A 17,852-nucleotide genomic window follows, 5' to 3' on the forward strand; every position below is an offset into this window, starting at 1 on the left:
TTTGTGGGGATATATTTGTCCTATTATCCTAAAGTTCAGGAATTCAAACACAGCTTATCTTGTCCCAAGTGGCAGTGCCTGGGCAGCAGAGCTGCCCCACTAGAGCCCAGAGACCACCACAGGGTCCGTGTCTGAGATGACTGTTGTGTTCTCCTCCTAATGGTTATTGCTATTTCATGGCTTGTGGTGGAGTTCGATCAGATTCTCTGAGGCTTTTTTGGGCTCTGGCAGTGCTTGTGGGAGGGAGCTGTGTGTTGATTTGGGTTTCCTGGCATGTAGGAGTGACACCAGGATGCCTGTGATGTAAGGCTCGTTTGCTCATTCCCTCGTCTATCGATGCATGGCTGAGTGTCTTTTGGGGTTTTGCAGCAACTGGGGTGTGTGCTGTCAACTGTGCTTTGATTTCTGTGTGCGTGGCTGAAATTGCATCTGTGGGTGTGAAGGTGTGACGTGCCCTCTCGTTTCAGCTTTGGTGATTGCAAGATTTGGTAGGGGTTTAGAATTTTCATCGCAGGCTCCAAGCGGAGGAATCCCAAGAGGTTTGAAAGTGAACACTTAACAGCTGATGCTGTCTCGTGCTAGCCTTGTGTATATTGTGTGCTCTCTGTGCACTGGGAGTGTGCTGTGTGTCTGAGTGGAAGAGGAAAAAGGAGAAGGAGGAAAAAGAATAGAAACAGGAAATGGACTTTTAACAGACACTGGGGATACTTATTCGGTGTTAAATACCAACCAGGGAGAATTCAGCCCAGAAATTGTAAATGTTATTGGTGTGACTGGGAAAGTGGAAAAATGAATTATTCTATAACCCCATTAACTTTAAATTTGGCAAACAGTGTATAACACTCCAGTTTTCATATATGCCTGAGAGTCTGGCTCTTCTTTTAGGAAGAGATCTATGTATTGGAGGCTCAGATTATATTTGCAGATGGAAAAATACAATTATTGGTACCCAAGACTAAAGCCATCAAAGAAAGGAATTTTATGTTTCAGGGAACACTGGAACCAGACAATTATGGATGAACACCAGAAGCCATAGAAAATGCAGTAACACCCTTGGTTTGGGCTGGTGGAGCTCCAGGCTGTTTTGGCAAGCTCAGCCTGTAAGCATTACCCTAAAATGTGGATCAAAACTGGTACGGCAGAAACAGTATCTTTTAAAATTAGAAAGGGAATAAAGAGTTTAATAGAAAATTTCAGGGAATTTGGATTATTGACAGAATTTGAGTCAGAACTCCAACTTTACCAGTTAAAGAGGGGATGGACAAGTACAAGTTAGCAAAAGACCTATGAGAGATCAGTCAAATGGTCCAGGACATCCACCTTGTTGAGGCCAATTCTTATACCCTGTTAACAGCCCTTAGGGAATATCAACATTGGTTTACAGCGCTTTTTGAAGGATGCCTTCTTTTTCCTCTCAATAAACAAACTAAGAGTATTTTTGCCTTTGAGTGGGAAAGTCCTCAAACTGACCAGAAGACTCAGCTTACCTGGACTGTGTTACCACAAGGATTTAAGAATAGTCCAGTGATTCTTGAGAACCAAGTGACAAAGGAATTGGAGACCCAGAAATAGGAGAATCCTGAAGGGTTGGTCCTGCAGTATGCTGATGACATCTTACTAGCAACTGAAAATAATGGAAATTAGTTGCCTGGAATTGACTATCAGAGCTCATAATGCTATGAGGAGCCTTGAAATGCCAGAGCAGAAAAAAATGGAACAGGAAAAAAAGTAAACATATGAACCAAGTCAAAATATGCTTCTAGCATTGTTCATGCCCATGGTCTGTATGAAACGATAGAGGTCAAGGAAGTAGACTTGCAGAGAAAGCTGCATGAGAGGTTTTGCAACAAGGCATCTTAGCATTAATATATAAGAAAGTTATTTCACCTCCAGAAGTTAGCCCTGGATATAGTCAAGCTGATTCAAAATTAACTACTTAGCTCCAAGAACTCAAAGACCAGAATAAAGAAGGTGTGTGGTTGGTGACTCCCACCACAACTGATGTTGCAAATTGTGAAGGAGAAAGATCAGCAAACCCACTGGGGAATCCATATCATGGTCATTGGTCTATGGACTCTGCATGACAAAAATTGTCAGGTCTGTTACAGAAAAATGCCCTATTAGTCTTAAAAATAATACTTTGAATTAAAAAAGACTGCCTCCAGGAATTACTAAGAGAGGAAACACTCCTGGGGAGTGTTAACCTGGCAAGTTAATTTTTCTGAGCTACCACACTGGCAAGGATATAAGTATTCCCTGGTATTAGTAGATACCTTCTTCAGGTGGCCAGAAGCTTTCCCCTGCTGCACCAACACAAGGTTATGGAAGTCACCAAAGTACTCCTCAAAGAGATCATACCCAGGTTTGGATGTCAGAATAGGGGACCTCATTTTATATCTGAAGGGTTACAGCAATTTAGTGAGCAACTGGGTATTAGATGGGATTCACATAATCCATGGTGACTGCAATCTAATGGAAGGGTTGAGTGGATGAATCAAAACTTAATAGGACACATTAATAAAATGTGTCAGGAAACTTTCTTGAAATGGCCACAGGTTTTACCACTAGCCTTGTTATGAGTTCAAGCACAGGTCCGAACTAACCTGAAGGTGAGCCTACATGAGTTTATGTTTTGGGAGACTGTTGCAACCTTCCCTAGGACCAAGGAACAAACTGGGAATCAGGAAATGGAATATTTAATTTCATCAGGGAAATACTTGAATTAACTTAAAAGATTTATCATTCTCTCAGAACGTCTTACCCTACACACTTCAGTTCATTCATTTCAGCCAGGGATCACAAGTATACATCAAGACCTGGAAATCTGAACCACTTCAGGAGCACTGGGAAGGACCTTATCTGGTTCTGTTGACTACAAGAATGGCTGTTAAAGTGAAAGGAATTAACTCCTGGATACATTGCACCCAAATTGAGAGGGCTCCCGACCCAGAGTGGACAGTGGAAAACACTAGACCCCTGCAGCTGAAAATTTCAAAGACAATTGTAAATGTAAAATGTACTGACTAACAATTATGGCAGTAATTATATCTTTAGGTGGAGGTGTTGAAGAAAATTTAATACTGACTTTAATCCAAGGGCTTGGTAAAATGTGTGATCTGTCTAGCATTACAGCCTGCATCCCTATCCCTGATTCAGAAGGGGAACATAATCCTTGGAGAATTATCTTCATAAATCTGTCAATGGTGATTCAATATGATAATCTGACTAATATAATGGCAAAGAAACTTGGTAAGTAAGAAAACTATCCAAAGTCACAGAAAGGGGATTCCAGGTTTTAAATGGATACTAAAATTATATTACAAAATAGAATGGCCTTGGATCTGTTATTGGCCAAAGAACAAGGAGTTTGTGGATATTAAACATTGGATAGAGAACATTGTTGTGTACATATCCCAAATGTAACAGAAGATCTCAAAAGACAACAAAATAGAGCAAGTTGCTGACAGCAATGCTGTCCTAACAGCCTCTGAAATTAATTGGCTCAATAGAATTCTTCAAGAAATAGGAGAATGGTCCTTGACAGGATGGCTGACTGAAGTACAGGAAACCATTATAATTGTGATTGTAATTGTAATAATTACCAGCATTGTTATTGGTCGTATTCACAAAACCTAAATCTTGCAGGAATATATATACTGTAGATAAAACCTGAGTTCAGACTTATCAAATGGCCTTAAGGAAATTCGGAAGTTTCAAAGTGGGGGGGGGAATTGATGCCAAAGGGTTAATCTAAGAACAAGGAGTTCTGCACCACCTGGGTACTCTTAGCAAAGAAACAGGGTGCGAGGGATCTGCTTACTGAGCAAGGACAGAAGGGAGATAAAGAAACCTTGGAGAGGAGTGTATCTAGCTTAGGAATGCAGCCACAGCCAAAACAAGACCATGAACCAGGGGCTGGACCAGGGGAGGGTTTTATGGTGAATTTCTGGGAATTGTGATGCACGTGCCTGTGATGACTGTGTGCAAGCAAGGCGCATGCAGAGGATGGGAATGCACGCTGGATGGAGCCGTACCCACAGCCCACAGTTAACAATGCCTGCTTCTTGATGCTGCACCGGGGTTAAGGAGTTCTATTTACCCGACTTGCAGTCATTTTTGGTGACAACAGAGCTGCCAGAACACCGTCTTTAAATAATACTTCCGACAACATTATAATGCATTCATTTAAAGAGCTGAATGTGGTTTACAATCGATCTAAAATCGCTCTAAAACTGAAGAATTGATCCAGCATGGCTTGCAGGGAGGTTCTGCAGGGGCAGCATTACAGTATTTTCAGTGCTGTCTGGGACACTCCCCACATTCAGCTCTCTTTGCTGGGAGTCAGATCCAACATTGTAGTGATCATTCAACTAATGGAAATCTTTGAAAAGATGATCATGATTCTACTTCTTCTGTCATCTTGCTTTATTAACAACAAGTAATGCAGAAACAATTGTGCAAATGCAGCTGTTGCTACAATTAAGATGATGTAGCATATATTCTTCAAGAGTATGGTACAGTGACAGAACACAGCAAGGGCTCTCTGACTATCTTGAGTACATTTTCTATGTTTGCAGCATGTTTCCAGAATCTTTAAATGATAAACAGTTCCTGCAAGAGTCACTTCAACAGAAATCCAACAGAGTGGCATACCTATGACATTATGAGTTTTTCATCTGGGTGTGTGCATGATGATGGGAGGATCAGATTCTGTTGTTCTAGTGATTTAGAGTTGAGATTAATATTTTATTTTGTAACCTCTGTCAAAATGGTAGAACTACCTTTGTGAGTTGCTGAGAAAACAAATATCTTGCCCAGTCAACTTGTTGGTTGGGGTTCTTTTCTTATTTTTAAAATAGCTGTAGGGGTTAATAGCAGGAAAGGTTAAGAACATCTAAGGGCCCTACTTGCTTCTATGCTGTTCTAAAACTCCTTCAGTTTATCTGTTGACAAATAACGTAACATTAATTAATATCATGTTTTTGGCATTTTCCAGTTGTTGATTGGGAAGATAGTAAAAGAGCCAAGTCGTCTTAAGATCCTTCTTAATGCTTTTGCTCATCTTTGTGTTGCTTCTGAAAATAATCTGCATCCTCAAGCATTGGCACCTCATATTTTTAATACACGTGAGCTGAGCCAGCTGCTATCTTCTCTAAAAAGAGATTTGAACATCAAAAACTTAGAAGCATTGTTAAAATGTATTTGAAAGCAACTGTTAAAAGCATTATGACACGCTCACCTAAAAATAGCGTATGATGTTTGTGACAAACTATAATCTGGTGAGAAAGGACTTTAATGTTCTCCATTTTTTCCTTATTTAATCATCATTGGTTAAATTTACTCCAAATGTAAGCAATGCCTACATTTGGATTCCCTTTTAACCAAACAAAAAAGTCTCAAAAGCAGTATATTGCTGTCACCTGAGTAAGATGCTGACAAGACTGCAAGTAAAGAAAGCTCATTTTTAAATTATTTCTGTCCTCTCCAGGGTTTAGAAATACAAAAAAAATGAAGGGGGAAAGGTGACAGGAGCAGAAATAACTTTTGCTCTTTCTATTAAGAATTGGTGCCTTTTGCTGGATTAAGGTGGTAAAGTTGAATTAAAAGAAAAGCTGTTCTTTTATAGAGTTGCATGTTATTTTAGCCTGTTCTTTTGAGGGTGAATTTTGGAATGCTTTACTTTACCTCAAGAAGCCCTTAACAGTGAACCATGGCTGTCCTTTAGTATTTTTGGCTGCAATATATGAATAATAGAATTGGGGTCATATTATGGCAAAGAAAATTATGGATGTTGATACTAAGAAAAAACCCAAATGAGAATGATAACATTTTTCATGCTTTGTAGATTGCAGTTTTTAATCTGCTGCTCCAAAAGGACCACGAGGTGACATATTTCAAAACCTTTATGCTTTTAGGTAATAGATCAGTTTTCAGGGAAATTATGGTGGTGATGTACAGTGACTTGGAAATACTGTGATAGGATAAAGAATTGGTGACAGAGGGATTTACACACATAGATTCAATTTTTCTATTTTTGTTACCATAGTGACTTCCTTTGAGAACTGATGGAACTAATGAAGACATTGTTCTTTCTGTGTTTTTTCTCTTCAAATTTTAAGGTATGCTCTTTGAGATTTGTCTTAAAGTTGCAAAATCATTTGTTTTTAAAAGCAGTCCTAAAATAACATAGAGGTCTTGTTTCTTTTGGGAAGGGCTCAAGGTTCCAGGGCTTGATGGCTGTTTCTTACTGCTCTAAACTTTGTTCTCTTGACATGCTGGACTGATAGAAAAAAGTCCCCGAGGAATAAGCCCCATAAGAAAGATGAGACAACAGACCAAAGTGGAATGTCTGAGCACTGACTCGCTGGCTAACCATTTAATGGCAAACTTTTCCTTGGCTGCTCTCATGTGTTGTTCCTTTCTAAGCTGTATGTATGGTACTGGTTTATTTGCCAGATAGGACTGTCCTGGTTAATTCCTCTAACACAGCCTAATATGGTGCCAGCCATGGTCAAAACTTCCTGGATCTTTAAGACCTCAAAGACTTTTAACCTTTGAGAGTTAACCTTCGCAGTTTTCTACAGACTAAGCTACGCAGTACTTTTTTTTTCCCCTTTGGCATGTAGAAGTTGGATTGCGTATTGTGCTTGTGTGGATTGTGTTTTGAGACAATGTTCAAAAAACTTAATCAACAGCTAGTTCCTACATTGCTAACTATATCTATTTTAATGAGAGAAAATGAGATGTTATGAATAGATATGGAGAGTACATTAACTGGAGAATATGGAAGAATACGCATAGAATTAACATCTGTAAGTTAAAGACTGGAACTACTTCAATACCCTCAATTACTGACTGTATCTGTTGAACTTTCATAATCTATTAACAATTGCTTTACTGCAGCTCGGAGTGTTGAAATCCCCTTCAGCCTCGTAACAGCACTAACATCAATGAAACCCCATGCAAATACAAATTTATGTCTAAAATTGCCTTCCAGTGCTTGTTTCATAGTCTGTGTTGTGTCTTGTTTCCACCAGTTCCACTCCCAGTGGGCAGCTCTCCAAACTGCAGAAACAACTACTGCTTATGGTGCTGATATCTTTGTTGACAGCTTTTGCTAAATAAGCAGTTGAATTGGTTGGGCATTAAACCTGGCATTAAACAGGTCAGCAGACATTCTGGAAAGGTTTTTACTAAGCACTGAATGTGTTCTTTCTGTATCAGCTTCTCTGCTGTATCTTCTCACATGTCACGTGCAGCTTCACGCACATGTATCTTCTTGCAAATGTCATATTGAGCAAAACATATGAATGGAAAAAGATGCTAATCCATGTACTCTGACAGATTCCACCAGTAATCTGAGAGCCTTGCATCATGAAAATTCAACAGACCTTTTAAACTTAACATGTGGCCAAGCACTGAAACATGGCTGTGCTTGATCTAGCTATTTATCTAATATTTATCTAATAGTTTAGCTATTTAAGTGTATTGTATATTGTTTTATATCTGCCACCAAGTAGATCAAAGGCCACATTTTTTTTTATTATGAGAAGTATTTTAACCTTAACTCGGAAAAATTGTAGAAATTGTGGTTCTTCTTGTGGGAAATTGTGAAAAAAAAGAAATCCTTTGAAAAGTCTCTGGTTTGGCACAGTGGCATATTTTTGATTTTGGTTTGTTGTGTTTTTCTGGGGTTTTTAATTTTGCTTTGGTTTGGTTCGGTTAACTAAGTCTGGACTGCTGACAAAAATCTAATGTTTCAATGCTTTAGTTCTGCCTATATTCCTTCAGGGTAATATGAGTCAAGCGAGGTATTTGACCTCTCTCACTCTATGATAAACTAAATCTTTAATACGAAACTATGAAGCGTATTGACTTTTTCTATAGTCTTTGTTAATTCCATTTAGTAAAAAATTGTAGCTAGCATTTGTAAGTTCCTACATAGGAAGTGAAATCATCAGTTTGTGTAATGAATGTTAACATTTAGAAGTGAACAGAATTATTAGCATTGAGAGATTGTTGTGACAGGTGCCACAGATTCTTTTTTTCCTCCTATTTTCTGATTATTTTTTTTTCTTTTGTACTGACTAGGATGGCCTATGCAGTCACAGTGCTGCTGAATAAATGAAGTTTAGTCACGAGTTGAGTAGACTGTATTGTTTTCCCCTTGCACCACCCCAGATTTTGAGGAGGGTGCCAGCAAGCTGTAACAGATGTAGAGCAATTGTTTTTAGTACTTGGACCAGAACAGAGAGTCATTTCTGTGTACACTTATAATGTTGATAACAATGGCCTATAAATATAAAAGTTTTGTAAAATATTATCTGAAATAATGTAATTAGGTTGCTTTCTTAGTTTTAGTCTTTCTTACAGATCATGTCATTCAAAACCCACATAATTATGAGAAAAATTGTATGTTTGCAATTCCAAACTAGGTTAAGCTGATTGCTGTTTGTGTCTGGTTTTACCAGTCATTTTATTGATGCACATAAATGAAAAATAAAACAAAAGTCTAATTTAATTTTTCCTAGGGAATTCTGCTGAGTTGTTTTGTTGTCTTACTAGGTAAAACTCTTATCTTAATTCCTAAAAGAGGGGTGGATGTATATGATCTCTTTAATTGAGTCCAAAAACAGATGATAATTATGTTGATATAATGCTGAGTTTCACATTTGCATTACTTATCAGTCTGAAACTTCTGTGATTTCAATTTTTATCAGTATCAGTTGTTGTTGAGATTAATCTATTTTTTCTTTAAACTTAATTTTTCTTTGGGGTGAGGCTGCTTCTTTGTTCTGTTTTTCTATTATTTCATGTGTCAGTTCTAACTTTTGGTTTTTTTGGACAGTGCTGTCTACTATACTAAGGCCATATGTTATAACTATAAACACTATTTGTTAATGACAAAGCTATTTTTTCTATTAAGCTTAAATGTTCTGAAATGAAACCTGGAATTTATTTGTCTGCTTAGATTGATTATATTTTAGTACATCTGTTGGTATAAAAAAATGCAATGGCTATTTGGAGCACTAGTAGATAAGCTTTGCAATTTGAGTGTTATATATTTTTATTTTTCTTTAATTTTATTGCCTAGGTCTTCAAAATTAATATCCTATAAAAATGTTGTGGATGTAAACTACAGCTATTTTCACTCTTTGTGACATAGCTTACTGTATTTTACAACTTTGGTGTCCCCCAAGAAGAATTCCCCTAAAGAGTTTCATATGTAGGTAACAGTTGGCAACTGTAGGCTCTGCATTTTATTTATGTTTCTGTTATTGCTTTTCTGTGAATCCTCTATAGAAGGTACTACATTTATTAAAGCTACTTTCTACTACCCCTTCTTTGATGTGAAGTGCTTTTACCTTTTATCCAGACTTTCTCAGGAATATTAGAAAAAAAAAATTCTATTATGAATATGCATTTGTCAAAACTAAAATTACAGTAATTTCACGCATATAATGTGCACCCTTTTGACTAGAATTTTGGTCCCAACCCAGAAGTGTGCCTTATACTCTGGAGTGCCTTATACATGGACAAAGTTCAGAAATTTGCCAACCCGGACGTGTGAGCCGCGGGCCGAGCCGAGCTGGCGAATTGAGCACCTGCCAGTAAAACCTGCAATCACATGATTGTTACAAATTGGTTACTCTGTTGTGCGAGCATCCTCGTTGTGAACGAAAGTGCGGCTTATACACCAGTGCACCTTATATATGGACAAAGTTCGGAAATTTGCCGACACCCGGAATTGCACCTTATACCCTGATACATCTTATACACGTGAAATTACTGTACTTTTGGAAAAGGATGACATATATGAATTGATAAGTTTCAAGAAAAAAAGAAATAATTCAAATCCATGCATACTTATATTCCACAAATAGCAGTTAAATTTTTTTTAGTTTTACAATGGAAAAATTATTCTGAAAATACCAGTATTACTATTGCTTTAAATGGTCAGTTTTGGGGTATTTTTCTAGTTTAGGTATATGATACACTCTAAGACTTTCCTTATAGCTTCGTTTGGATTGGATCCCTCTACCCAACCCCCAAAAATGAAACTAAAAATCCACTTTATGTAGTTTTTTCGGGGTATGAAAACAATCCTCCTGTTCTTTTTTTCATATTCCCTAAACTCACAGCTTGTGTCTCACAAATGTACTCTTTTTCTTTATGTTGTCTCGTTTTTTCAATCTTAATCTTTCTTACTCCGGGAAATTATTTAGAACCCATTAAAAGTGTGAATATAGAACAGCTATGAGATTTGATTAAAAAGAGATTTCCTCCAATCTACTCTTCTTCCCTCCCTACACTGTAGATTTTTAAATTTAGTACATTAATATATAATGATAATATATTAGTGTGTTTAAGACTATTGCCATCCACAGTACACTTGAATTCAAACCAGATGAAACATGAAGAACAGCCCATGGAATAAAACTATTTTGAAGCACTTGGTTTACCAGAACTTTTTGAGGACCAACATCCCATTTTTTGGTCTGATTTTCTAAGAAAATGAAGCTGCTATGGGCGTATATTTTGCTTACATTGCTGTCTGTAAACGTTCTTTATGCTGCAACAATGCTAAGATTCTGTAAACATCCTAGGAGAAAGTAGCAGAGAGAAATCGCTATGTGCATGCTGTGTTTTGAATCCCATACTCTTTTTTAAACTAAGTATTTTAGGAAGAGAAGGAAACAAGTGGCATGTTTCATTTCTGCCCTCAAAAGTTTAGCTCAATACTTTCTGGACTCCTGATTTGGGAGAAAGGAAACAATTGCGCCCCATACACCTTTACTATTCCACTACTGATTGACATATCTTTAGTGTAGGAGCCTTCAGCTGCTGTCTCCTCTGCTGAAAAGTTTTGTGTGTTTTTTCTTTAATTGGCTTATTTACTCATTTATTTTGAAATTTATTTCATCATGTGGAATCTACTTCTAAACTTTGCACACTGTTGCTTTTTTTCTTCTTTTCAGTTCTGCCATCTCCTTTTTATTGAGTGTGGGACATGGGGCATAGGCAGCTGCATCAGTCGCACCTTCTGTGCTTTATGCAGTGCTTAGGCACAATCTTGTTCTTTGTTGTCTCTTTCTTAATGATTTTTATTCATCTAACTGTTTTCTTTGCTGATTTGTGTAGCTAGGTCATCAGCACATTTTGTTGTATTACAATTGGTCTCATTTTTCTGAAACTTATATTTTGAGGAAGACAAACTGAAGGACACTTTTACAAATAATATTTTATTTTATTTTATTTTACAAATAAAAGAAGTTATCAAAGTATTACATCTTTCCATTTAGCATTAACGGTATTCAGTTTTACCTTGTGTATTTAAATTTGTAATCAATTTAGTGTTATTCCTGTTTGCCATGTTTCTTTCATTCCAGTTTAATTTAGTGTTTTTTGAGTCCTTACAAATAGGCAAGACAAAAAAAAAAAACCTTAGTAATGAATGTGTTCTTTTCAAAAAGACAGTTTAAAAGTTCATGTGAGTGTTGGCTTTACTGGGATCACTATTTTGGCACGCTGTGAGGGGAAGTGGTGCTTGAGGAAGTTGTGAGCCTTTGAACGCAGTGTACTCAGTCACTAGGGGTGTGGTTCCTGAGACACACATTGCACGTGCCTCTGGGAATTTGTGGGTTTTCCATCTGTTGTAATAGCCCTTTGTTCAATTGCACCTTCTCCCAGCTGTCAGCCTAGGGGGTGCTGGCTGATGAGTAATGACTGGAGACCTAGTGCAGGCTTGGCCAGGAGAGGTGATTGGGATCTCAGCTTGGTTTGTGTGATCTGATTCAAGGAAAAATTGTGAATAGCATTTTCCAGAATATGTTCAAATGTATTTTAGAAGGGCTGGCTAACTGTGCTAACTGTGCTGTGATACAACAAAGTCCAAGTTAGTATCAAGATTTTGCTGCTGAGTGCCCAACTCACTCTTGTGTTATGTGATACCCCATCCCCTTGCCCTCCTAGACAAGTATTATTTAGATCACCTTTATGATTTTTTTACAAAATAAACTTTTCAGTGTATGTTTGCAGATTATTCAAAAACTTAATACTTCATAATGTCAGGGCATAAAATTAAGGAAACAATGTTATGGCTTCAAGAAGTAAATAGTTTGGAATTTGTAGTTTCTCCATCACCACTACACTGTTTTCCACAACAGAAGAACAGGAAGAGGGTATTCAAAAAGACTCTCGAGGAGGACAACGTGTTTAGGAATATAAATTCTGCATTGTCATCATAGGCCTTATAGTATGGGGAAATTGGGGATTGCAGAGTGGCTTCACCTGCAGATGCAGGAGGCTTTGGCCTGAGGCCATGGGAGGCAGCATGCTAATGTGGTTGTTCTATATTAGGGCATGATTCTGGTTCTTGTTCTGGTTTGGTCCAGAACCGCTCACTTTTAAGGGCATGCTCCTAGTTGACATTCACAATGGGACTTTTGCCCTCAGATACCCCTATATATTGTTATGTTTGACAGACCCCTGGGTCTTTGGAGGTTGCCCCTTGTACCCTGCAATTCTCTACATTTGTTATTTATCCATTACAATTCTTTGTTTTTCAACAGCTCCATCGTTCCCACCTCTCTATATTTAAGCCCTGGCTGGTCCAGTCCCGGTGTCGTTTCCCACGGGCAGTGATACCACTACACTTCAGTAACTGGCCATTTCTGCCACTGATGTGGTTAACACTTTGTCTGGTTTAGAAACTTCAGACTGGCTGATCTCAAGACAGTTTCAGCTGCTCTATGAATAGCAAAGCTTTTCATTCCCAAGCCTATTCTTCCACTATCAGTAAAAGGTGGTACAATTTCAGTTTACTCCTTTGCTTTCTAGAATTGCAGTTTCTTCTTGCAATAGCCTGAATGTTCTAGATGCTGAAGGATGCCTATTTAATATTTTGCCTGTATACTCACTCCTCTTATCCTAATAAATAGATTAATTAATTCACATCAATATTCAGGACTGACATATGATACTGTTTATGATTATTTCATTGTCTCAAGATTGTGCCAGTTCTACTTCACTGCTCTATGGCTGGAAGATTTGATTCTAGTTAAAATAAAGTTAAAGAGATTTTGTCTACCAAAAATTAACTGCTTGCAGAGCTGACAGTTGTTTTTCCTTCTTCTAAACCACTCAAACATCTTATCAACTTAGAAATGGAAGTATAAAAATATAGTGAATACCCAGAAGTTGTAATTGGAAGGCTCTAAAAGTGGCTTAAAGAGTCCTTTCTATATTAGAGACCAACTCACACCCTGATCATCCTCCCTTTCTTTGCCCCTCTGTCAAGACAGAGACACCCTTAAATGAAACTCCTTTTGTTTGGTTCATTACATATTTTTTCTTGTAATGTACCTGTCCAAATTCTAGGCAGTGCCAAGTCAGACAAAATTGCAAACTATTTACACGAATTCAGGATGTTGTCAACTCATTTTATCTAAAGTCAAAAAACTATCGTCGTTGCACCTGTGTTTTATCTTGAAAAATATAATTGGAGAAGATGGTGAAGTATCTTATTTGTTTTGCAATTTGGTAACACACATCCATGTAAACTATTTTAAAAAAAAGGTTTCAGGAGAGACAAGTAAAATGTTTCTAATGTGGAAATACTTATGTTATGAGAGAAAATCATTATGCCCTCCCCAAACAAAATGAGTCTAACACAAAGCTTGAAAGCAGAAATGGAGATACAGGCATACTCTGTTAAATAAGTACTCACTCTGTCCTCCCATCTGTTTAGGAAGTGACTTTAAACGGTGCAAATTTTACCCTGGATCTGGGCCTGATGTTGGATTTGTTTTTTGTTGCTGAGGAGCATATTTATTTAAAGGACACTTGGTTAGAAAAATTGTTGGACAGCTGAAACCTTGTAGAAATGGAAAAAGTATAAATAATTGAAAAACTGTTCAGCCTAATTCAGCAAACTGTGACATTAACTAGTATTCCTTTGCCAGTAAAAGCTATGTCCACATTAGGCTATTTTGGAACTATAGCTAGGCCAAATATTGTGTATCTGAGTCTTTGCCACAGCAGAAAGAACAACTTCCACATTTTCTCCTCTAGTTGCACTGCTGGAGGAAAACAGTGCAAAAGATTATCTAAATATAAAAACCTCAAAAAATCAACTGGAGTAACTGTCAATTGTTCTTTACATAGAAAATAAACTGTGTTATCACAAATGGATCTGGATGAGCTTTCAAGCACCTCCTGCTTGCCTCAGGCTGATCAAACCACCAGGCAATTGTCCAAGCATAGCAGGCTTGGTAACTCTGCCTGGAGTTAAAAGGGAAGGAGTAAACAAACAATGACATTTTTACGCTGGAAAGTGCTTGGTCTCTGCCAAAAGGCTCTTTCCTTCCCCATGTGGAAGTTGTATAGCAATGGAATTACATTGTCAGGGCTTTAATCTCTGAACTGAGGGATTATTCTAGCAATTGACCCTTCTTAGTTTAGGACTGAAGCTGTGGGTACTGTCAGAAAATATTAGTGGGTGGAGATTTGTAGCTTTCTGCTAACAGCAGTGGCGTGAAAAGCTTCTTGCACACTCCACTGTGGTTTGTAGGATATGCTAGCAGTGATGATGAGGAAAATGAACTGGAATCCTGATACCCGTATTTAAAGAGAGAATAATCGTGTGCAACTAGATACAATTTGCATTAATAATTCAAACTAAATAAGCGAAAGAATTCAAACAGTCTTATCATCAAATAGTGGTTGTGTATATATGGTTTGTGTCTCACATGGCTACTGAAGACAAAACTGTTGAAAGCTGAGGCAAGCTAGAAGGAGGAAAGCCCTACTGATCCAAGCCTAAAGCTGGAGGGAAGTAAGTTTTCCCTAGGAAAGTGGTTACTATGTATGTCTATAGTTGTGTTTGGATAAATAGTTGTATTTATTTGGGATTTTTAAACATGCATTGTCATTCTTGTACATAGCATCTTGCCAGAATAATGTAATTTTCTGAATAAGCATGCAAACTATGCATATTAAAGCAGAGGCCAAATTTTTTGGCAGAAGTGATTGCTCCATGGTTTAACCTCTGCCTGAATATTTTGACTTTGAGAGAGTACTGGGAACCAAAGAGTTTTCCAATAAATTTTAGTTGTTTTGGGTATTCCTACAGACATGTTTATGTGAAAACTTTCTCAAGGTTAGTTTGGATACGTAGCTCCTCCTCTCCAAACTAGCTGAATCCAGGACTCTAGGATGTGAATGGCACTGATTCACAGAACTGCTACTACCTCTACAATGAGCAGAAAAGAAGTCATAGTGTTTTGAATTAATGATGCATATAGCTCACCTGCTGAGGACTTTTAATGCAGTATTTCTAATATCATGCCCTCTGTGTCACATGAACAAAATAAAAAATTTTCCCAGAGTAAAATATATTTTCTCTCATACAAGATGTATGCAAATAGCTGGGAATAATTGTAAATATATTATAAGCTGTTTTGCTCCTGTCATATGTATTACTTTAAAAATATGAAAAATGAGGAAGTTTTGGAGTTTGCAGTTTCACAATCATCATAAAAGACAAACCAACAAATCCCTAAAATGGTTGGACAAAAGGAGACAAAAAATGTCTTCTGTGAATCTGCTTTACTCAGAGATCAGATAAATTTATTAACTTTAAAATTATTCTATGGAAACACAACTTTTCCAAATTTGCCACGCATGGTCATTAAAACGAAGTAAATTAACATCTTTTCTATATTATTTGAAGACTTTGGTTCCATATCTTGCTGGTTTTTAAGAGATTTTAGTCAGCAAGCCTGAAAATAAACATTAAAAGAAGCAAATCTCTTTCATCTCTTACTCAAAAGAAGCCCAAGCTTCCAAGACAAAAACACTAGCCTCAGTATGTGCTTTTATTTAAGGACTTCATCTTACTTATTTTGCCATTTTAAAAGTTGTTTTCTGTGCAAATCTTTGCATGGGCTAAGGTCGTGCTGCTAATCAGAATTTCAGCCCACAAATACAGCCAGAATGTGGGGCCTTCTCAATGACCAGCTCATTTTGAACATTGTTTTTAAAGGATTGCACCTTTTTGTGGACTTGACCAAGCCAAAATTTGCTTTAATATATGGGAAACTATTTGAATGCTACTCAGATGTGATTTTTTGTGATTTTAATTTCTTCTCCATTTCAATATACCTTTTCTCTCTGAGTTTTATATCTGATAGTGAATACTATTTTTAGATTGTATCTAAGTCAAATGCTTGAGTAGGAGTTTTTATTCACTGTCTAGAAGAGTAGTTTCATGTTAGACTAAACAAGATATGGTGACAGAGCAGCCAGATAAGCATTCAGCAATGTAGCAAAACAAAGTGAATTTTCTTTTTCCATCCTCTGCTTTGCAGTCAAACTTCAGCAGGATTATTTAATCTGTAATCTTGGTGTTTGAACTTGAAAAGTGTTTTAGTGAAGTGCCTGCTCTTTCAGGATAATCAGCATGGCCAAACTTTCCAACTGCACCAATATTTTTGTTGATTCTTTTAGAGTTCATCAAGAGCAATGTTACTGTGTTCTTCTCTTACTTTTCATCTGGCTTGGTTTACTTGAAGGAGGGAGTGTCAGATGCATCTGATAGGGGAAAAAAAATCTATCTGAGCACAATATACAGGGGTTTTTTTTCCCAATTCTCAACTTTTAGGCAGTGGAGTTGTTAGTCATTCCTGAGTCAAGAAGATACACAAATTAATTCCCTTGCTTTTGACAATTCTTGCCACTTAAGGATGGTGATTCTAAATACTATAGGCACTGTGCATGAGTAAGCCATGGGTTACAGGATTGTGCAAGCAGATAAAAGTTTGATGTTTAGCCCTAAATATGTTCATAAAAAATAGAATTGCTACAATAATTTCCAGTAAGGTAAGATTTCCTGACTTTTACTGTCGCAATGCCAAATTAATTTAGCCTAAGGTAAGAAAAAAGACTACATGTGACCATCTAAAAAATATCCTTGTGGCTTAGCTGTCAATGATCATATCTAAAACAATGGTATTTACTTATAGGCTATCAAAATAATCCTCTTGTGATTATTGAGCCCACACTGGAAAACATAAATTTTATTTTTAAGTAGAATTTATATAACATAATGCTGAGTAAATGTTCACGAGCTTGGACAGGCATCACTTCATGACTGCATAACAGTAAGTTTTGTTGGTGATGCTGCTTACTGAAGCTGGTTTTATTTGGAAGGACTGATTGCTATTCTTGTATTCTGTAAGAAGAGGAGAGGATCTTTCTGTAGTTCCAACCTAGGAAAGCACTGCTTCCTTTCTCTGTATGTGGCATATTTAAAACTAGTTAAAATATGGATGTCTCATTGGAAATACATATATATAATGTCTATGAGAGGAGAAGGAAGTGATCAAGCTGGAAAGAGCTACAATTCTTTATAGTTCACAGAAAAGATCTGTAAAGATTTTAAATAAAATTTTTTGATTGGCTGCCTGTGAGGGAATGCTTAAAATGGTAAGAGCCATCTAGTCTGTTTTCTTCTTTTTAGCATTCTGCCTTCCAGAAAGACAGAGAGTGGGAGTGTTGTTATGGGACTGGTGACAGTTTCTAATGCAAAATATATCAGAAAATCAGTCAGAGAACTCTTAACCAACCATTAATACCATGCCTCACAGAAACGGCATCATGCTAGAGCACCTAGCACAGTGTTTGAACCAGATGGATTCTTCCATTGCCAACTGGAGAGTCAACTTGTGATTGTTCACCAGAGGTTCTGATAGAAATATCAGAGTATGAGTGGGGAAGCTCTGCACGTGTCCTAAACCATCTAGGGAGTTATGAGCAAGCATCATCTTCTTCTTGAGCTTGTTTGTAAAATA

Source organism: Catharus ustulatus, chromosome 2 (assembly GCF_009819885.2).
Source record: "Catharus ustulatus isolate bCatUst1 chromosome 2, bCatUst1.pri.v2, whole genome shotgun sequence".
NCBI classification, from domain to species: domain Eukaryota; kingdom Metazoa; phylum Chordata; class Aves; order Passeriformes; family Turdidae; genus Catharus; species Catharus ustulatus.